The following is a 23,595-nucleotide window of genomic DNA, read 5'->3' as shown; positions in this document are numbered from 1 at the left end:
TTATTCTATTAATTAGTGTAGTGATTTTTAACCTCGGCTGCACATTAGAATCACTTGGGGAGCTTTTAAAAATCTCATGCCCAGGAAGCTGAACTCCAAACCAATTACCTCGGAATCTCTGGGGGTGCGACCCAGGCGTCAGTCCTTATAAAAGCAAGTTTGAGAATCACTAATTTAAGGGAAGTCACATGATTTGCCCTCAAAACAGGCGATGAGAATTCTTTCATCAAAGCTACTACACCTCGGAAAACTGTGGCATGCAAAGTAAGCAGAAATATCTGCTTTTTCTTTTCCTTTTTGAAGAAAGTTATCATTTTAAATGTGGAACAGAAATGAAACAGAAGGTTCGCCTATTAAAATGTAATTCTGTGTCTTCATTTAGGCACACAGCCTGAGAGGGTGTCAGTAAATTGTATTTATTTGGGAAAGGTTGCCATCTTATAAGTAGCTTCAGCTAAAGATGGGATTTGCCCAGGGCAATAGTACAATTAATGAAGATAGAGAAGTGCTAAATCACAAGCCCGGTGATTTGTGTTTTGATTGACTTCATGGAATTGTGAGAGTTACATTTTAAGTCTGATCCTCACAGGCTTTCTATAATCAATTACAGCCTAAAATAATCATTTCGGCTTATTAAATCTGAACTTGTGAATGCAAATACATGTATGTGAATACAGATTAGAATTTGAAGATAAATGGAAACTAATACTTCCTGTATATTTGATTTCTCCTTCCAGCAGAAAGAGTAACTCAATTGCATGTTTAATTTTCCTTCATTAATTGTACATTATACTTTTAGATGTTCCTTTAATATCTATGACTCAGGATGTTGTACGTTATTATTCTACACAAGCATAATATTCTTAGGAGATTTTGCATGATTTCCTGAGGCATCAGAATAAATTTTTCAGAGTGATATTTTTTTCACGTAGCTTCCAATTCATAACATTTCAGAATTCATAAAATTATATTCATAACTTAAATTATGTACTTAATTTATTAATTGTATCCATTCAATTCAACAAATATTTTTGATAATAAACCACATCTCAATATTATGGTCATGCTGGGGTCTATATAAGAAAAAAATATACCAATGGTCTTGCTCTAAAGGTACTCAAATATTTTGAGTCAACATATGATATGCATGAGAACAAAGAAATATATAAAAAATTAAATATGTTCACATAGGAATATACTATACTCACATAAGAAAATGGATAGCAGGTAAAAATTTTAATTCAATTACCCTATGGTTAGAGCTTGTGTTGGCTTTGAGCTTACTTATATCAACAAGACAAAATGACCAGTGTCTTCATAGGCTTTACTGACTTGTGTGTGTGTGTGCACATGCATGTGCATGTGTGTAGAAACATAATTATTGCATAAGTGTATTCATTAAAACTTGATCACAGAGGAAGTACATGAAAAGCACACACTGGGAGAATATTTTCCAGAAGGAGCTAACCTCAACCTATGGCAGAACCTGGGAAAACTAAGTCCAAATGAATCTACTTAACTGTACAGTATTTGTGGCAAAGATCCAGAGGAGGAAAGGCAGTGGGGGGAAAGTACAGCGTGGTGAAGTATATGTTCCTACCAGAGAGTGGCAAGTATGTTGCCTTGAGTATACTAAACGGTATCCAAATAGAGATTAGAAGATATGAAACAGAGATAACAAATAGATTGCCTGACAGAGAGAAACAAGGAAATCCAGGTAGGGCTAAAGAAGTAGGGCAGGAGAGTGATAAGGCTAAGCCAAAGTGGATTATGTGTTACATCAGGTCTGCATGAGGGCCTTGCTCAGTGGTGTTTTCACTGGCAAAACCTGGGTGCCTGAGTTGGCTATTGAAAGGGAGGACCCCTCCTTATAGGAGACCACTCTTGGTTCCTGGGGAGCACACTTCCACTTCTGCCCACAACAGGTCAGCATGTCTTCATGGAGAGGGGTCGAGCAGCATCAAGTACTCTAGTCGTGCCTACTCTGGTACTGCTGCTAGATGCAGTAAAGTCTTCCCTATACCAAAAAAGCTAGATAAATACAGTTTTGACTCCCTGGAAGACATCCCCACTGCTCTGAATTTGAACTCCAGTTGCTTTTCCCATTCCAAAACACATGGGTCTCCTCCCACCACCAAAGTTTACAGCTACCTCTAAGAATATAATTACTTAGCAAACTTTTTTCAACAGTTGGGGAGAAAGTTATGGCAAGGAGAGGCCCTTCATCATCATTACATTGAGGACAGTTTTAACTAATGATCCCTCTGGCTGCGTGCCAAATTTCAAGAGAGCTGATTAGCACGTTGAAGGTATCAGGTCTTGTTCTACAACCCCAGTAGGTAGTCTTTGAGGAATTTTAAAAAACAAGCATGACATGGTTGATTTTGCTTTACAATAAAATATAATTCTAACCCCAGTATAAAGTATTGATTAGAGGTTCTAATTTAAGATGTCATATAAGAGTATACTGCTCTCTCCTACTTCAAAAGCATAGGAAAAAAAAGCAGAAAAATTTTGTATTTTGTAAATCATAGCCAAGACACAACACAAAAAGGAAACAATGAGGAAACCCTGAAAAATGGAAAAACAGAAAGGAATATTTCACATACCATAAAGGACTAGATTAATCTGAAGGAACTTCTGCTGAAAATATCTAGAAATTTTGAGTAAAATATTCAACAAAGCCTTAAGTGCAGAACAAAATTTACAATATATTAAGAGGGTATCTCCACAGATTAAAAAAAAGGCATAAGAAATGAGAGCCTCGGTGATGTTAAAGGTAGATGGAGTCATTTAAACTTTATGAGTTTATTTGAGCATTTATTGATTTGAATCCAAATTGAAAGTGGTTAGGAACACTCCACCAACAAGAACTAAAGGAGAGATTTTTAATAGAGAAGACATGGAAGCAAAATAAGAAAATTGATTGACTATAGCTTAAGTAGTTGCCTTATTTGGGAAAGCCTATTTGGCTGTGTGTGATTGGTTGTTCTTCAGTTTCATTTTCTAGGATTCAAATGTGTTGACTCTGGTCTAAGTTTTGGTTCGCTAGCTTAAGCTACCAAGACATTAGGGCTACTCAGTCTAATGGAGTCCTTGCTTCAATACTTTCACAGTGGTAAATGGAGGCAGAGTCTTTGATTTCTCCTAAAATAATTTTATAACTTCGCGAACCGAAAGGCTCAGGCCAGGCCATAATGGCTAAACAGTACCAGAATTCAAAATAAAGGCATGCATGAAACCCCTGAAAGATTGTCCAAGAAAAGACTCCACCTCCAATGGAACATGAGGGAGGAGGAGGAGATTAACTGCTGGCAAACAAAGGGAGATGAACCAAAATTTGTATTTACTAACTTGGACTTTAGGTAAGAAAGCATTCATTAATATTTGAACCACATTCTTGCCATGATGAAGTTTTAGAACTTTAATTTAGACTGCTTGCATTGACTACCCAGAAGCTGAAAGGACAAACATTATATGTTCTCATTCATTTGGGGAATATAAATAATAGTGAAAGGGAATATAAGGGAAGGGAGAAGAAATGTGTGGGAAATATCAGAAAGGGAGACAGAACATGAAAGACTCCTAACTCTGGGAAACGAACTAGGGGTGGTGGAAGGGGAGGAGGGCGGGGGGTGGGGGTGAATGGGTGACGGGCACTGAGGGGGGCACTTGACGGGATGAGCACTGGGAGTTATTCTGTATGTTGGTAGATTGAACACCAATAAAAAATATATTTATTTTAAAAAATGTAACAAAACCTGGTACAGGACTGTTAATGGCGCTGGGTGCATCTAAGAGTAGCAAATATAAAAATCCTCAGGAAAATGTACTTCCAAACCAAACCTCAATGGATTCTCTCTACTAAACCCCTGCTGAACAGGAGTTCACAATCTATAATTAGAAAAGACAGTAGGAATCTGTCACTGTAGGCCAACGTCAACAGAATTAGCAAACAGCAGAATTAGAGGCCTGGGTTATTCAGATAGCAGAATTTTTGTTTATAGGTGTTAAACTGAATATGTTTCACACGATTGCATAAAGCAGAAAGGATAAGATTTTAAGAAAAATTAATAAATCAAAATGGATTTTAAAAAGAGAAATGATAAAGCAATAGTAGTCAAGGTCTCAAATTAGCAGGAAAAAAACAACTGGTGGGTATCTTAAAATTGAAAAGATCCCCTGAATGCAGAATAGACTAAGTAACTTTAATAAATATATGAAAAATAACCTGTCCTCAAACCTGGACATAACATAAATTCAGAAAAGTGAGAATAAAGAGAGAATTCCTAAAAACTTCTAGAAAAGGAAACAAGTAGCTTATATTCGCAAAGGAGTACAAGTCAAGTAACCAGGACAATATCTTATTAATACTGAATGTTAAAATAACGTGAATTAGTTTTCAGAGATCTGAAGGAGAGTAACCTTGGACTTAGAATCTTTACCATAGGGGGCGCTTGGGTGGCTTAGCGGTTTAGTGTCTACCTTCTTCCCAGGGCGTGACCCTGTGGTCCCAGGATCAAGTCCTACATCAGGCTCCCTGCATGGAGCCTGCTTCTCCCTCTGCCTGTGTCTCTGTCTTTCTCTTGTGTCTCTCATGAAAAAAATAAATAAAATCTTCTAAAAAAAAAAGATATATGTTGGCAAATCGAATTCCAATAAAAAATATACAAAAAAAAAAAAAAAGAAAGAAAGAATCCTACACTTAGGTAAACCATCACTGGGCAATAGAGATAAACAAAAACAATTTTGAGTTGTGCGAGGTCTCAGAAAGTGTCTCACTCACAGATCCATTCTGAAAGAATTATTCGAGAATTTACTCCAAGAAGAAGGAAGAAAAAGGAGGCAAAAGTGAGATGGTATAAGCAAAGACATAATAAGCAAAGACATAAAAAGCACTTACTGTTAAATTGTAAAGGCTATGGTTTTAAATGCATGGATTAAAAAACAAGTTAAGATTGAAAATAAACTAAGTTTCCAATTCAAGCACCAGAAAAAGATGTTAATGCAAGTTTTGATTAATGAAAGAACATAAAAGAGTAAGAAAGATCAGGTTGATCACTAAAATGGAAAACAAAATCAATTTTTAAAGTTGTGATTAAGCAAATAGAGTGAAAACACACAAAAAAGTATTTGCATTTATTTTCTGTTTAATTCCAGAAAACAATCCTAAAACTCTATGTGCCTGATAACATGGAATCATAACATAAAAAGTGAATGACTTTTTCTCTTCGGGGAGCCGCGGGCTTTGGTGCAGACATGGCCAAGTCCAAGAACCACACCACGCACAACCAGTCACGAAAATGGCACAGAAATGGCATCAAGAAACCCCTGTCACAAAGATATGAATCTCTTAAGGGGGTAGACCCCAAGTTCCTGAGGAACATGCACTTTGCCAAGAAGCACAACAAGAAGGGCCTAAAGAAGATGCAGGCTAACAATGCCAAGGCCATGACTGTGAGTGCTGAGGCTACCAAGGCTCTTGTCAAGCCCAAGGTGGTTAATCCCAAGATCCCAAAGGGCGGCAGCTGCAAGCTCAATCTATTTGCCTACATCGCTCACCCCAAGCTCAGGAAACATGCTCGTGCCCGCATTGCCAAAGGTCTCAGGCTCTGCCGGCCAAAGGCTAAGGCCAAGGCTCAAACCAAGGCCTAGGCTGCAGTTGCGACCCCAGCTCTGGCTCCTGCTTCTACTCCTGCAGCGCAGGCTCCCAAAGGTGCCCAGGTCCCCAGAAAGTCTCCAGTGTAGAGGCTTCTGCTTGCCAGTGTGAGGACAGAAGGACTGGTATGACCCCTGGGCTTCCCTCTGCATGGGCCTGGTGTCCTCCTGTGCTATTTGTACAAATAAACCTGCGGCAGGACCTGTCAAAATAAATAAATAAATAAATAAATAAATAAATAAATAAATAAATAAATAGTGAATGAGTGAATTAATGAATGAGTGAGTGAATGAATGGTCAATTCCAAAATCAGATTGAAGGATTTTAACTTATCTCTCTTAAAAATTTATGTGTTGAGCAGATAAGCACCAAGAATGTAGAATATTTGTGCACCGTAATAAGTGATCTCCTCAATTTCTGTGTAGAATCCTGCACTCAACAATCAGTGAATGTATGTCCTTTCTTAGCATGACCATGGACTAAAACCCCGTTGTCTATGTTTCCACAGCAGATTCTATATCTAGGAGCAGGTGCCAAGAAAGTTATTGGTTCATCTTAGGTAGGTTTGGAATATTGCCAAACAGACACCACATAAACAATGGGTCAAGAGATGTTTAGATAATGGATAATAGTGATTTAAAAAGTTACTGTAGCTACTTATATAGGTAAAGACATCTTTTTTTTCTCACCATTAATTTTCTGCCTCATATGTTCCAGGAACCTGAAAAATAGGTATGTGACAGTATTTCTCAAGAAGCCAGATCTGTGTATAAGAACCTGATCAACAAAACTGTTCTTATTCTTCCTAAAGAGTCATTTAGTTCATCTAATGGTTAGAGGTTTGGATATGAAGGTATCTAGGTGACACACCCATCCCTAAGGTTTTTGTTTTTGTTTTTAATTTTCTGATTTCTCATGATTTTGGCTTTAGATTTATATTGTCTAGAAGCATCCTACAGACAAAACTAGCTATATAGCATTGTGGTCACCTATTTATTCCTCAGTATTCTCTACTCATCTATATAGCTTTACCAGCCAGGGGTATTATCTTTTGAGCATTACATTCCTAGTAACTATCAGGATCTCCATCACACAGAAGACACTTGGCAAATGAATATTGAATAACTGAATTATTAAATGATAAGGATTTGATTACAATAGTTTTAAAAATGTGTTCCAGAAAATGCTTGGCATCACTGAGACCCTTTCAAGGGTTTACAAAGTCAAAAATATTTTCCTAATATTGGGGTTTTTTGTTTGTTTGTTTTACTTCTAGTCCCTTTAAGGCATGTAGGGTTCAGCTAGCATTAAGGAATACAGTGGAAACTACGGAGCTAGGGAATCAAAATACACTCTTGAGTTATTAGAGGCCCCAAATGCGTTAATTGTTGAGTTTCTCTCTGTATCCTTGCAAGCATTGTTTGTGTCAGCACTAATGTTGGACGCTATATATGTGGAAATGCTCTGAGCTCCCTGTGGGAGATTTATCATATTTAATATCAGCGAGAATACTTCGTTGTTATAAACCTGGCTCCATGGCAAAAAAAATAGAGGAAAAAGCTCTAGGGAGAAATCTCTCCTTCCGTGAAAAATCATAACATTTTAGAGCTGCCAGAGTCTTTAGTGATGATCTGATTCACTGATCTGATTCAAATGATTAAATTATGGACTACCAAAGCGAAGAAGAATCTGATGCCTTCTTTAGGGAATAATTTAGCATTGTGGAGGAAAAAAAAGACCTTTCTCAAATTAGCTATTAAAGAGTTAAGCATGGATGCAATTACTCACAGGTGTATTTTGGGTTAATTTGGATGACTAGAGCTCTTTCCTCTAATTGTCATCGTACTAGTCCTCGAAACAGTTGCAGGGTGATGTCTTCAATCCTATCAGGAGGAAAGGTAAAGGACAATCAGTACTAATTGATACTAGGCACCGAAAGTAAACCAAGCAATGATGAAATGGATCTACTGTCAGACACGGCTTATTCACTTACTTGCCTCATCCAATATTCTTTGGGAAGAATTTTGAGCTTTACTGTTCACTCTGTAGCTTGTGAAAAAAATCTCCTGGGAGTAGATGAGTTTTTGTGGGTTATATTGTGTGACAAGAATATTCATTTCCAACAGTCACAGATTGCCTTATGCTGTTTTCAGAATTCCATGTATACGAAATCCTAAAATTTTGCACTATATCATCACTTTTCCAGAAAAAAAGAGGGAGATAAACAATACAACATACTATAACCTCTTTCCCCACCTTACTCTTCTGTGCTATCACTGTATTATGATTGTTATATAACTTACATTTTCATATTGTATCAAATCAGAACATAGTTTTTCTTCAGGGAAAGAAATTCATTGCATTTTTGAGGATAATGACTTGCCATATGTACAAATCTAAACATAAATATTTAATTATACTAAAGAACATAAATGTATGCATGTGCCCTCTGATCTATTTCCTTTCAAGTTGTTTTTTTTTTGTAAACCTATACAGTTTTAGCCAGTACTCAAGAACAAGCATGACATATTTAGTGATGCCAAATCATATGTCCAAAGGGATAGAGAATATGTGTGAGGAGCTGATGAATAATGATTAATGGTAATTATGATGATTAGGAATAAATGATAGGTCCTGGATATTTTGTAGTTCTCACCCTCTCCCATTTGTATAACAGATGACAAATGCAACGTACAGCTGCATCGCAATTAAATGCCTTTTCCTTTGTAGAATTAGAACCCTTTTTAATACTGTTTAATATGCTGGGTCTATAAGGCAACTATACACACAACTGAATCAATCTCTGACATTAATGATTTAACTAAAATTATAGAAAATGATACTGGTCTAAGTAACTCACAAAACTGCAGAAAATATTTATGATGTGGGTAAGTGCTTAAAAATGACAAAAATATCAAAGCTTATGTAAACCATGTACATTTTACGAGAGGAAAGTGTTTATTGGCAGAATTGAACAAGTAGAATATTCCCTTTTCATGTAAGGCATCTATAAAACGGCACAAATGCCATGTTTTGGCATGGATGCTCTCTTGGAATTAGTTTGGTCAACACCCCTACAGGTGGCATAAGAGAAAAGGATTGAGAAATTTGTTGATAATACAGGGTCGTTCCAGAATCCCATTTTGGCTGTCCTCCTCAGCAGCATTTTAAGCCGCTGGAACCAATTCATAAAATCTTTGTGATTTGGGAAATAATTTTTCTGCTTCCTGCCATAAAACTAAAAATTCTATTTTGTAACAACATTATCTGTTAAATGTCAAAAATTTGCTGTGTGTCTAGCAGAATTGAAATGCTCTCATTGGTTCAAGAAGACGCTAGCTGTAGTTTAGATGACTCACAAGGTAGGTAGTAACCATTGTACACGTATTGTCTTGGTTTCTTCTCCAGACTGACAACCAGAAGGTGTAGCAACAAACACTCCTGATACTAATCGGCTCACTTCCTAAAAACTTTTGAAAGAACTTATTTTTTATCAAAGTCAACTTGTTTCACATTTATTGTTTTGCTACTGTAATAGTCTCTTAACCTTGTCATGGATTCAGACTATGAATTAATGAATTTTATCCTGCTTACTTTTAAATCCTCAGTACTTAGCACATGGCAAATAGTATGCACTAATTAAGTGTCTACTGTGTGATGATAATAAAGAATGAGTACATTTTTCTATGAATACCACTAACTCATTCATTTCACTGTGAATAATAATGATAACACTTTCTGTAAGTTTCCTAATGTTGTTATTAGTGGTTAAGAAAAGCACTATGATTAGTGTCTGCTCAATTGAAATATTAGAGTATAAACAGCAGAGTAAAAGCCATTGTTTTGAAAATCCCAGCCATCCACCTAATTTAATTTTTCTCTGACTCAATATTGGTTGTGAAGCAAAACCTAAATAAACCATGATAGAAAATTCAGGCATCATAATTAAAACTGAACTGACCTTCTCTGTCTCTTGTCTATCATCTGATTCTTTTTTGCAAAAATATCACCAAAGCTTTTGTTTATCATATTGGCTAAAATGTCAAGGTCTCTGATGATTATGACTATCAGAAAAAAAGCTTTATCCAAAAAATGTAGCACTTGGAATACTTTAAAATACAAAATACTACATAAAAATGAGTTTTTATTTTGAGCTCTGCAATATTCTTTTTGGTTTTTTGTTTAAAGATTTTATTTACTTGACAGAGAGAGAGAGAGAAAGCCAGAGAGCACAGTGCGGAGGGGAGAACGATGGAAAGAGGGGGAAAAGCACCCCACCAAGCAGGGAACCCAATGCAGGGCTTGATGCAGGGTTTGGCGGGGTGGGGGTGGGGGTGGGTTTCGATCCCAGGACCCTGGGATCATGACCTGAGCAGAAGGCAGACACTTAACTGACTGAGCCACCCAGGCACCGTGCAGTATCCTAACTTATTAGCAGTTTACTTTATTCTCTGAATTTCAGAAGTTAAATAAACACAATTAGGGCAGCCCAGGTGGCTCAGCGGTTTAGCGCCGCCTTCGGCCCAGGGCGTGATCCTGGGGACCCGGGATCCTGCCTGGAGCCTGCTTCTCCCTCTGCTTGTGTCTCTGCCTAGCTCCCCCCCCCCCCCCCCCGTGTGTGTGTCTCTCATGAATAAATAAATTTTAAAAAATAAATTAAATACAATTATAACAGTAACTCATGCTTATCAATGGAAAAGAAAGAAACAAGAAACAATCAAAACAATTGTCACAATAGGATAAATGATAATGGCATCTAGGATGAAAGTATAAACCTTCACCAACCAATATGAATTCTATGATTAGCCACTTATTTGTGAGGCAGTCTGGTCTGAGTGAGGAACGGGGAGGGGAGATAATTAATTCTGTTAAATATAAGGCATGTTTAGAAGAGCAGAGCAGAAAGTATAAAAGAACCAGGCCTTTGCGAGCTACTAAAAGATTAATTTCAAGGCCTAGCCAGATTGAAAGCTGTGTAAATTTTTCCAAATTATCATGCACACAAAACTAGTGTATATTAATAAAAATTTGTAATGTAATTTTATCTGTGCAGAAATGGGAAGGACAAAAAGCCTTTAATAGAGTGTATGAGACTCTACATGAGTTAATCCCTGTTTCTAGTTTAACCTCTCAGCAACCACCTCACTGTATGTTTCTATAAAAAGTAACTCCTTTCATATTATTAAACCTCCTTGTTGTCTCTCATTTTGGACCATTTCAGACTGTACTCTTGCCATCTGAAATACATCTCTTCTGCCCCATTCTCACTTCCTTGGGTGATTCTTCTTTACCTTCCATAACCAACATGGAAATCACTTGGCAAAGGCTGGGCTGACTCCCCCCAAATTATGTCATGTATCCTGTCCATGTTCTCATATCTCACCCAGAGTTTATCACATTGGATTGTAATTCAAGGTATACTCTCTACCATAAGCCTCTTAAGTTCTCTAAAAGCAGGAGATCTTCTAGTACCAATAGCCCCCTTATTCATTATTATATGCCTAATTCCTAGCACAGTGCCTGTTTCATATAGTAAATGCACCTACTGATTTAAATCAAAATTGAAGGGTGAAGAAAAAAGATTATTCATTCAGCTTTTATTAACTGCTTATTATAGAACCTAAATAACTCAGAGGAATCAGAAACTAATAATACTAGGCAAGGGCATAGAAACCAAGACAAAAGTTCAGCTGCAAACAGTTCAGGAATTCAGACCAGCAATTTGGGCAGAAAGATGGTTATGTCATGTAACAGCCTGGGCAGCAGGATTGGAAAAATGGGTCATTTGATGGTAAAGAGAGGATCAAGAATATAGTAACAGGTAGAATTGAAGCAAACCTCAGCTTTGGACAGAAAATATTTTGTGCTCTTATTTTCAAGACAAAAACTGATCTTTAAAAAAAAAAGATTTTATTTATTTATTCATGAGAGACACAGAGAGAGGCAGAGACATAGGCAGAGAAAGAAGCAGATTCCATGTAGGGAGCCCGATGTGGGACTTGATCCCAGGTCTCCAGGATCACACCCTGGACCAAAGACAGGCGCTCAACCACTGAGCCACCCAGGGGTCCCCAAAAACTGATCTTTAATCAAAGTTGAACAGGGAATGGAGTGACATTTAGCATTTGCCTTAAAAATATATTACCTCATATAATATGAGAAAGATGAAATTAACTTGAATCATAGATTTAAGTGTAAACCTGAAACCACAAAACTCTTTGAAAACACATAGGAAAACATCTTTGTAAATTTGAGATAGTAGCATTTCTTAAATACAACATCAAAACATATTTGTAATAAATTTACATTGGATATTATATATTTGTAAAGTTTCTGCTCTTCTATAGATGTTGTTAACAGAATTAAAGGAAAAACCACAGGCTGTGGCAAACGTTTACAAACATAGCTGGTAAAGGAATTGTCTAGGATATATAGAGGAATCACAAAACTCAATTACTAATAAGAAAACAAACATCCCAAGTACAAATGCATAAAAAATATATTATTTTTTTAAGATTTTATTTATCCATTTGACAGAGAGAGAGCAAGAGAGCGCAAGCAGAGGGAGGAGGCAGAGGGAGAAGCAAACAAACCCTGGGATCACGACCTGAGCTGAAGGCAGACGCTTAACTGACTGAGCCACCCAGGTGCCCCAGATAAAAGATTCAAACAAACACTTCAACGAGAAAAAAATATGTCTGACATATTAAGAAAAAAGATACTCGGGATCCCTGGGTGGCTCAGTGGTTTAACGCCTGCCTTCAGCCCAGGGCATGATCTTGATCCAGGGTCTCTAGGATCACACCCTGGACTGCAGGCAGCGCCAAACCGCTGCACCACCAGGGCTGCCTGACTGACCTACATTCTACTTCAAGACTTATAAAGCTACGGTGATCAAGGGGCACCTGGGTAGCTCAGTCAGTTAAGCATCCAACTCTTGGTTTCAGCTCAGGTCTGATCTAAGGGTCGTGAGATCAAGCCCCGCATCAGGCTCCCTACTCAACTCAGTGTCTGCTTGAGTTTCTCTCCGTCATCCATGGGCTGAAAATAGGGTTAAATAAGTGAGGCACAGACTGTTAGGATCATGCAAGTGCAGGGTCAGATCTTATCTCTGTGAAATGCAAAATGGTACACTTTGGAAGACAGCTTGGCAATGATTTCTTAAAAAACTAAAAATACTTTTACCATACAATCCAGTAATTGTGCTCCTTGGCATTCACCCGAAGGAGGTGAAAACTTATGTTCACACAAAACTCTGTGCACAGATGTTTATAACAGCTCCATTCATACTTACAAAAACTTGCAAGCAATCAAGATGTCCTTCAGTAGATGAATGGATAAATAAATGGTGGTACATCCAGATAGTGGAATATTATTCAATACCAAAAAGAAATGAAATAGCAAGCCATAAAAGACATGGAGGAGACTTCAATGTATATTAATAAGTGAAAGGCCACTATCATCTGATTCCATCCATATGATATTCTGGAAAAGACAGAACTACGGAGATAGTAAAAAGATCAGTGATTGCCAGGAGTGGAGGGAGAAGGAAAAGGATCAGTATTAAAAACTGAAGACTCACCAGGATTGGAGCTGGGGTGAAGCAAGTAAGGCATTCACCTTGAGCTCAAAATTTAAGGTCAGAGGAAGATGAGACAATCTCAGTAATCAAGATAAGTTATGCTTCCATTCAATATTTTTTAAAAACTAAAATTAATGCCAAAATCCATAATGAAAAAATATCACACATTTAAATAAAGACACCATTCATGGGCTGATAATAGGGTTAGACAAGTGAGGCACAGACTGTCGGGGTCATGCAAGTGCAGGGTCAGATCCTCTCTCTTTAAAACTTTGATATTTTATTGCCCACTGGCCTTAGCTTAATCTTGGTCCTGCCTCAGTAACATGTACCCTTGACATTTTCTTGTCTTCCAGTTAGTAGGAAGTATTAATATACTCTCTAATTTCTGAAGTTTATTTGGAAAAGGATGAAAAGGCAGAGATTAGAGGATTTTTAAGACAGTGAATATACTCTATATAATACCCTAATGATGGATATCATTATATATTTATCCAGACCCATGGGATGTATAACACCAAGAGTGAACCCTAAGGTAAACTATGAATTTTGGGTGATTATGATGTGCTAATGTAGGTTCATCTTTGGTAATAATGTACCATTCCAGTGAGTGATGATGATGATAGTGATGGGGAAAGAAATATATGGGAAATCTCTGTGTTTTCTTCTCAGTTTTGCAAACTGAAAGCTTTTCTAAATAATTACGTCTTTAAAAACATTAATTAACCAAATATATGTAGATCTATATTAGGACTTTATTTTGTGCCATGGATCTTTTTTCTATTCTTTCTCTAATACCCCATTTTCTTAGCTAGTCTAACTTTTATAATAATTACTAACACCAGGAGAATTGTATCTTCTAACTTTATTCTTTTTCCAAAAATGCCTTTTTTGCTCTTCTAGTTCCTTTGCATTTTCATATAAATTTTAAAAATCAAATTGTTTGGTTTTTCTTGCTAGGATTTTGATTCTTACTGAATTAGTTGAAACTATAGATCAGTTTTGTTAGACTTGCCATGTAAATGCTATTGAGTCTTCCAATGCATGAACGCAATATATTTTACTCTACTTATTAAGTTATTTTTGATTACCGTTATCAGTAATTTATACATTTGTGCACACAGATCTTGCATATGTATTGTCAGATTCATATCTACATGTTTCATGTTTGGGTGCAAATTTAAATGCTATTTTTTAATCTTTAAAAATTTTAGAATAGAGTTAGATTAACAAAATTTTTCAAAGTACAGAGTTCCAATATAGCCCTTACCCATTGTTAACAACTAAGGAACCAACATTATTCCATTGTTATTAATAAAATTTCACACGTTTTTAAAGATTTATTTATTTATTTATTCAAGAGAGACACAGAGAGAAGCAGAGACACAGATAGAAGAAGAAGCAGGCTCCTCACAGGGAGCCAGATGTGGGACTTGATCCCTGGACCAGGATCACGCCCTGAGCCGAAGGCAGACACTCAACCACTGAGCCACCCAAGTGTCCCAAAGTTTCACACTTTGTTAGAATTCCATTAATGTCCTTTTTCTGTTCCTAGATCGTATCCCAAATACCACATTATATTTAGTTGTCATGTCTCCTTAGGCCCCTGTGAACTGCTACAGTTTCTCTGAATTTCCTTGTTTTTGGTGATCTTGATACTTTTGAGGAGTATTAGTAAAATGTTTTGTAGAATTTTTTTTTTCAGTTGGGATTTTTCTGATGTTTTTCTCATGATTAGATTGGAGTTGAGAGTTTGTGAGGAAGACCGCAGAGATTAAGTGCCGTTCTCATCACATCATATCAGGAGTACACATGGTTGACATGACTTATGATTGTTGATGTTAACCTTGACACCTGACAGAGTTATGTTTGCCACATTTCTCCACTGCAAGGCTGCTTTTTAAGTGGTATTTTTAAAATTAAGTTTCCTATTTTTCACTACTGGTACATAGAAATACAATTGATTTTTCTATATTGACCTTTTGTCCTGTGATCTCGCTAAACTCACTTGTTAGTTCTTTTAGCTTTTTATAGATTATATTGGATATCCAATGTAGAAAATCATGTCATCTGCAAGTAGATACTGTTTTATTTTTCATATCTAATCTGTATGCCATTTATATATGCATGAACATTTGTATGTATGTATGTATATCTATATGTATTGTCTCATTGCATTGGCCAGGACTTAAAATACCACGTTCAATAGGACTAATGAGAATAGACATCCTTGCCTTTTCCCTTTAACTGTGAGGCAAAACTGTGTTTTTCATCAAAAAGTACTATACTGCTTGCAGAGGTTTGTCTTCTTAGATACCCTTTTCAGATGGAGGAGTTCCTTTGTCTAGCTTTCTGAGAGTTTTAATCACAAATGTGTATTGAATTTTGTGCAAAATATTTTTTTGCATTTATTGAGACAATTATATTGTTTTGCTTCTTTAATCTGTTGACATGGTGCATCACATTGATTATTTTAAACCACCAAGGGATGCTTTCTCCAATATTCCTGCTCACAATCTTTCTCTTCAGCACCTGGTGAAATCTCTGGAGAAGAGCCCTCAAGTGTATGCAGTCTCACTTTGTGTTTGTAGCTCTCAGGAGCTCTATAACCTCATGCTACCCAATGCTCAGCCTTTAGCAAATTGTCAAATATTTTAGTTGAAACCTTTTTGGCCACTTCTAAGCAAGCCCTGTCTTCCTTCTGTGCTCCGCCATAGGTGAGTCAATGGTTGTGTCACATCTCATCTTGGAAATGCCTATCTTTTCCAAGATTTCAGCATTGTTGATTATTCTGTAACATCATATCTCTGATGGTTCAACAAAATGTATGATTTTATAGTTTGCACTGCTTTTTACTCATTGTTAGTATAGTGATGACAGCTTTCCCAACTCTCTAAATTCTGAGCAGGGGATGGTAGTCCTTTTGATCAAAAAATAATAACAGTAAGTTGATACAGGACTGTCCTTTCCCCAGAGAACTTTAATTGTAACTTTTTTTTGAAGATTAAAATGTAGCAATGGTGTCAGTTTGGGTTCAGGTTCAGCATAGGCAAGGTAAATTTTAAAATTTGTTCTGTATAGCATCTGTCTAATGTTGGAACCTTGGTCTTGGATAATAATTATATTTGCATTTAAGGAAACTCTCCCTCTAGGCTTAAAATTAAGAAGCCAGAGGATAATTATAGCATTTTTGGCAGAGTAAATGAAAAGCAGATTAGGATATGAAGCTGTTTGAAGTTACATAAATCTATCTTGCTGACTTTTCCCTAAGTATGACACTAGTGAATGCCACTCAGAGGAGGATTTCACATTACTTTTTAAAGAAGTGTATAAATGGTAACAACAAATGTGGTTTAGCATGGTTCACATTATGGAATTTTATATCAGTGTCTATTACATAAATATATTGATTCTTTACTTCAATAAATATTTATTGAACATCTAAAATATGATAGACAATCTGACAGTTACAGAAGGAACATTCAGAGAGGCAGTTAGGAAACCTGAGTTTTGCCTTGATGTTATTACTAACTCTTTGCATCATGTTGAATGATTAAACCCTCTGGACTATATTAGTGGTAGTGAATTATACAAGGATTACAGTTGTATAGCCATACCACCACATCCCACTCAATCTATTTCACATACCTATGGTAGACTAGGTAATTCATCTATGATTATTCAACCAACCTAAGACAAGTTGGATTGCTTTAAAATTTTTATATTAGCGGGATCCAAGAGCTAACAATAGTGAAAAATTAAGATCTGGGAGAGGATGGAGACATTGAGAGATGCAAGTAGTATCAAGGCTCCCTGTTGTACTGAGAGTATATGCCAATCAAAAAGAAATGGCTGAGAGCCTGTTGTATTCTTTTTGGCAGCCTTGCAAATTTAAATGAACCAAAATGAGACTCCACGGTCTGAGGTTAGAAAGGTGAGGAAGACCATTAGCCTGCAGGTGAGAGATGTTTGGAAAACAAAAGTCCTGTTGTACAGATAAGTTTCTTAGGTGAAGAGGGAATTTCTGCTAATAGCTCTCTTCCTGGTATAGGCAGCCACTGAGGGAGAAGTAAAGGGCTTTTCCAGAATCTGCTGGGTTTTGATTGCTCATTAACTCAAAATAATGCTCATGCCGAAGTGGCCTATCTTGGGGTGGCCTGACCTTTATCCCCACAAATACCTATATTTTTATATTTTGTAAATGCATTAAATACATATGAATATACACTTAGTATAAATGTATAAAATATGTAAAGTGACACAGATGATGGATTACCTTTTGAACATGGTGAATTAAGCTATCTTCTTTTTTCCAGTCTCACTATTTCCTCCTTCTGAATCATATTTTAAGTAGATGTTGGGACTTCTAAATCAATCATCTTTATGTTTCAAATGCTCTTTGAAAAAAAATTTTTTTTTTTTGCTTTCTGTTGCCATTTGGGGAAAGAACTCATTAATTGGGTATAATTTTTAGTTCTCTCATCTGTCTTCTGTCCATTCCACCACTTAATTTAGTCATCATCTCTAGTTATTTCGTATACATAATAATGCAATCTTTTAAAATAACTTCCTTTTCCCGCTCCATGCATATAATATTGATATTAAGTAAACTTATTTTAATTTCCTGCACTTAGGGGCAGCCCGGGTGGCTCTGCGATTTAGTGCCGGCTTCAGCCTGGGGCCTGATCCTGGAGACCCAGGATCGAGTCCCATGTCAGGCTCCCTGCATGGAACCTGCTTCTCCCTCTGCCTGTGTCTGTGCCTCTCATGAATAAATAAATAAAATCTTAATAATAATAATAATTTCCTGCACTTAGAGTTACAATAACAATTTTTCTATGTGTGTAACTTCTATTTCTTGGGTTGCTATTCTACCATTCACATTATTGGCTTTACCTAAATGTTTGGTGACCTTTAAACAGGGCAATTTTATATAGTGGTGATGTGGAAAGCAAGTTAGAATGGTTAAAGCTTGAATGAAAGGTCAGAGAATGGAAATACAATGATTCCCCAATAATTTTAGAAGATTGTCTTTAAAAGCTAGAAACAAAAGTGGGGGGACACAATAGTTGGAGAGGATAAGAAACCAAAAGAGAGGTTTTGTTTGAATGTTTGTGTAGTTTGATTTTTGTATTTTATTGTTTAGAAGGTTAAAAACCACATTATGCTCTTTTGCAATATGACCTTGCTGTGTCCTATCTAGAGGTAGAGTCTATTTCCCTTCCTCTTGAATCTGGACTCTGCAATAGAATGTGAAATAAGAAACAAAAGGAAACTCATAGTATCAGACATTAAGAAATCTGTAACTACACACCATACCACTTGGAATGCGTCCTCCTGGGAAAAAAATCAACAGGTAAGACATACAACTATCTTAAGGCTATGCTGTGAAAAAGCTCAAATAAGCACTGTGACGAGAGAGAGGAAGGTCATGGTAGAGCACGAAGGTGCCAGACTTGTGAGTAAAGCATGTATAGACTTCCAGCCTAGCCCAGTCACCAGCTGATTGCAGCTGAGTTACTAGAGCAGAAGAACAACCTATCTGAGCTCTGAATTCCTGACCTATGGTTTCATGAGCAAATAAAATGGTGATTTAAACTTCTAAGTTTTGAGGTAGTTTGATATGCAGCAATAGATAACTAAAATAATTAGAAGATATTTATTAGCAGCCACCTTTTTCCTCCTAAGCACAAATATTTTTAATGGGTTAGTATTCTATGGAGAGGTTTTTAGTTTTGTTTTTTTTTTAATTAACTTTAAGCCATACAGAGCATTTATAAAGATTAAAATGGCTAACACTCCTATGTTAATTACCCAGTTTAAGAAATGAAAATTACAAAAGGTAATAACAACCCCTGGTATAGCCCTCCTCTTATGAAATAACCACTATCTTGTAATGCTACTTATTATTCATAATAATGTCCTATCTGTTTTCTACATATTTTTTCTTAAGCATTATAGATTATTCTTATGCAAATTTAACCTTCATACAAATGACATTTTACAAAATTGTCCATCAGCAAATTGTCATTATTTTGTGTAACGTTAGTTTTTAGAGATCGACCTACATGGATACAATTTACTCTCTCGAAATCACTTTATTTATTCTGAGTTGTTTCCTGTTGTTTGTACTACAAACAATGTTGCTATAAATATTCTGGTGTTTTAGGCATCTAGGAGTAAAAATGCTGAGTTGTAGGGTATGCAGTCTTGCTTTTATTAGAGATGATCAAATTGATGCAGGCAGGCTGGGTATGAGGACCCAGAGGGGGTCCCACAGGACCAGCCAGGAGGGTCCTTGCCTTTGCACAGGATAGAAATGAGATGAGAACCATGAAGAAGTGAAAACAGAGTTTTATTGGATAATATAGGTGACAGAGTATAGCAGATGGAGTGTCTGGGAGACTCGGAAATGAAGGAGAATGAGTATCTCTGTCATTCAGGGCTAGAAGTTAGCATTGGAAAGGGGTCCAGGGCACATGTTCCTTCAGAAATCCGAGGGAGGGTCCTATCAAAGGCGAGTATTAGGTGAAGAATAGGTGTTATTTCATAAATCGCTGAAGGTAGGGGATATTGATGCCAGTGTCAGTGAAGATTTGTTCGAAGATAATGTCCTTGAACATGTTTGGAATTCAGTTCTTAGATGTTATCAGGGCCTTTGAGGCCTAGAGTGAAACTCAGAGAATGATTAACTTCCTTGCTTCCCCTTTGGAGTGGGAACAGAGCTTCTTTGGTTTCCTCAGATAGAAAATACAGAACATGAGTAAATGGGGCCTCGCAGAAAAGCAGCAGAGATGGAGCCTTTCAAAAAGTGAAGTCACTGCAGTTTCCCTATCCAAAATTGTTTATCAACAGTCACCAGTAATTTTTTTACATAATACTACCAACTTTCTTGAGATTTATTGAGCTCAAAACATAGTAATGGAATATGCTTCCTTTTACAGTTTTACTTTGGCAAAGTCAATATGTAGATTGTCTTAACTTAGCACCTGACATGAAATAATGTGTTATGTAATTATTTGTATAGCTAGGAGAGTAATGGTACAGAGTGTGGGAGAAAAACCAGAAATGGTTAAAATTCATCTTCTATGGACTTCAAATTCAGCTGAGAGTTCTCTTCCTTTTCCTCCTCCCTTTGAAAAAAAATCATAGCCAAAGTCAAGAAGAGAAATTTTCAACCTGCTTATTTACCTCCCATACCAACATATTCATCTCCCGGTTATCCTTTTTTAGATGAGAAATTAAATTTTCTCCCTGCTTGCCTCTTCGTCCTTTGATACAATTCGGTATTTTATGTAACACTGACTTCTACTGCTTCTGTGTAACTTAGTCTCTTTCTGCAGGACATAACTCTGAAGAACACAATTAAACAGAACACAAGAGGGTTTTAAAGTCGAGATAAAAAGTTATTTCTCCACAGTAATGGTGGAATAGATTTATACATATTGCATTATTGGTAGTTCCCAATCTACCACCAGGAATCAACAGCAGAAGATCTACACACTAGCCGTCTGAATTGCTGCCCGGAGTGCTGGATTTGTAAATATGTAATGGAAAAGGAAAAACAATCAAACTCTAATTGGGTTTCACATTCCCTTTGATAACACCCTCCTCATATAGGAGGCAGCTACAGTACTCTACCAATTTAGATCCCTTCCGGTGGGAAATACGTATATATGGGAGGGAAGCATTTCTTGGTTCCAAATATTTTACCCTTCTCTCATATTGTTGCAGGGGGAGTACTCTCTAAAACTCTGTATGAAAAAAAAGTAAAAAAAATAACTCTGTACGAAGTCTAACAGTATTATTCTGTATAACAATTCCAGACATCACTTGAAGGGTCCCTCCTTTGTATCATCTTAAGTATAAATCAAATTCTTAAACAGAATTACAGAGCAAAATTAAAGTTTTCAAAGACATTCATATGAGAGCGGGGCATTCAATTCTTTGGTGATCATTAGTTTGGGACTAGCAAAAACTCTACTCCATACTTGAGGAATGAGAGAAGACACAGTTTAGATCTTTAAGCGTCTAGCATGTGAATCTACTTCACTTCATTAGATAACACTGTTTCTGTTTTAATCTTACAGTACTTTATCTCAGTTTTCCTCGGTTTGTAATTGGAACCCAAACTAAATTATAATTACTAAGACTGACTACAGACTTAATATGCCAAATATTGTGTTAATTGCTTTATGCATTTTTATTTACTTCCCTCATTCAATTTATGAATCAATAATGTCTCCATTTTAAATATAAGGAAACTAAGCAATATAAAGGCTTTTAGACATTTAGATGTCCAATCTATTAGTTTGTGTTTATTCGATTTCATACATTTAAAACAAAATAGGGGATCCCTGGGTGGCTCAGTGATTTAGCACCTGCCTTTAGCCCAGGGCATGATCCTGGAGTCCCAGGATCGAGTCCTGCATTGGACTCCCTGCATGGAGCCTGCTTCTCCCTCCGCCTGTGTCTCAGCCTCTCTCTCTCTCTCTCTGTATCTCTCATGAATAAATAAATAAAATCTTAAAAAAAATAAAATAAAACAAAATAAAACTGAGAATACATACCCATAACACTTAAGAACACTATTTAGAAATTACAAAGTTAAATTCAGCAAAAATGCAAAAATATATAGAAACAGTAAGTCAATTGCATGGAAACTCTTTTTAAATAAACCTATGCGGGGGCGCCTGGGTGGCTTAGTGGTTGAGCATCTGCCTTTGGCTCAGGTGGTGATCCCTGGGTCCTGGGATCGAGTCCCACATTGGGCTCCCCATGGCAGGCCTGCTTCTCCCTCTGCCTGTGCCTCTGTCTCTCTCTCTCAGTGTGTCTCTCATGAATAAATAAATAAAATCTTTAAAAATAAAGAAATAAATCTATGCAGCCCCAAAGCCAATATGAAATCAAGACTAAAAGCTAACTAAAATAGCTTCATTCATACTTTAATTCCTCATATGAGTTATAGGAAACTATTTATAACAAAAAACAGTCCTTTATATACATTATAGATTTTCAGGTGTTGGTAAAATCACCAGACCTCAAGTTGTGATCATGACCCACCACTTCTGTCCTCCTTGACTCGTAATGGCATTTTTTAATATTTTACTCTGTAAATCCATCTTCTATTAGTTACTCATCAGACAACCAAGTTTATGATGTGAACAGATAAGATACTTGACTGTTGGAAGGTGGGGGAGAAGGCAGAAAGTAGCCTCCAAACTGAGAAGGCACTTTGAGACAGAAAACAAAGCAAGTGAGTCCATAGAGTTTATGCGGAGTTTTAGTCAGGGTCACTTACAACAGGGATGGAACAGTTAATGGTCCAGAGCTGTGCAGCTATTCTCTACAAAGTCCAGACCTTAGTCCACAGATTTGATAGAGTGAGGGGATGTGTAGAGGGCATTGTGGTGAGGGTCAAAAACAGACCATGGTGCCACCTGTGCACCAGAAGCGGGGAGGGGGGGGGCAACTGTTATCTCTACTTGTTACCTAAATAACTCTAGTTGTCAGAAACAACTCTTTCCTCATTCTGGTCAGGGCATACAGAATCTTCCAATGGGCCTAGAACATGTAGCCCCAAAGGAGGTCATCAGGCAGACATGAACATAATGGACAGCCAAAGATGGAGTCAGTATTGTCAGCAGTCTACACTTGGTATTAAATCCTGTTAAATTTTTCTCTCAGATTTTTGTTTCTTAGAAAGGAAGGAAATTAGGAGGAGTGCAAGTGTAGACATTTCTTTTTTTTTTTTTAATATTTAGTAAATTCCAAAAGGAAACGGGGAAATTTCCTATAATAATAATTCCATAATTAGTTTACTTTTTTAAAAAGGTGATTGCATATAATTTGGTATTTGTGACTGAAATAAAGTTTTAGAATAAGTAATGGCAGAAGCATACATTTACAAATATCATTTTGTATTGAGCTATTTATTTTGTCTTTTGATAAATTGTTGCGATGTATACCTGGAATATAAAATCAGTTATTTAATTTGCACCTCTAGGAATAATCAAGGAATAGTTATATATTCTGTATTTAAATACGTATTTTGTCATTTATAAATTAACTCATTTATTATTTTTTATTAGCTTCCCCTGTGTGTAGAGTTTAAAAGGCATATTTTTTTAATATTATGTTGTAATGAGATAGAAGGAGCAATGGCAACAGGAAATTCAACTGAATTATATATTCTTGTGCACATCAGCTTTTTAAAAAAGATTTTATTTATTTATGAGGGCCGTGGAGTAGGGAGGAGCAGAGGGAGAGGGACAAGCAGACTGCGCTGAGCTTGGAGTCTGACGCAGGGCTCCGTCTCAGGACTCTGAGATCATAACCTAAGTGAAACCAAGAG

The 23,595-nt window shown here is 36.6% G+C and overlaps 1 pseudogene; it reads left to right on the top strand.

Moving 5' to 3' along the window:
• Positions 1-5,211: 5,211 nt before the first annotated feature.
• LOC112655750 (60S ribosomal protein L29-like) lies at positions 5,212-5,860 on the top strand (annotated as a pseudogene).
• The last annotated feature ends 17,735 nt before the right edge of the window (positions 5,861-23,595 follow it).

Source organism: Canis lupus, chromosome X (genome assembly GCF_003254725.2).
Source record: "Canis lupus dingo isolate Sandy chromosome X, ASM325472v2, whole genome shotgun sequence".
NCBI classification, from domain to species: domain Eukaryota; kingdom Metazoa; phylum Chordata; class Mammalia; order Carnivora; family Canidae; genus Canis; species Canis lupus.
This window is presented reverse-complemented; position numbering and strand designations above follow the sequence as displayed.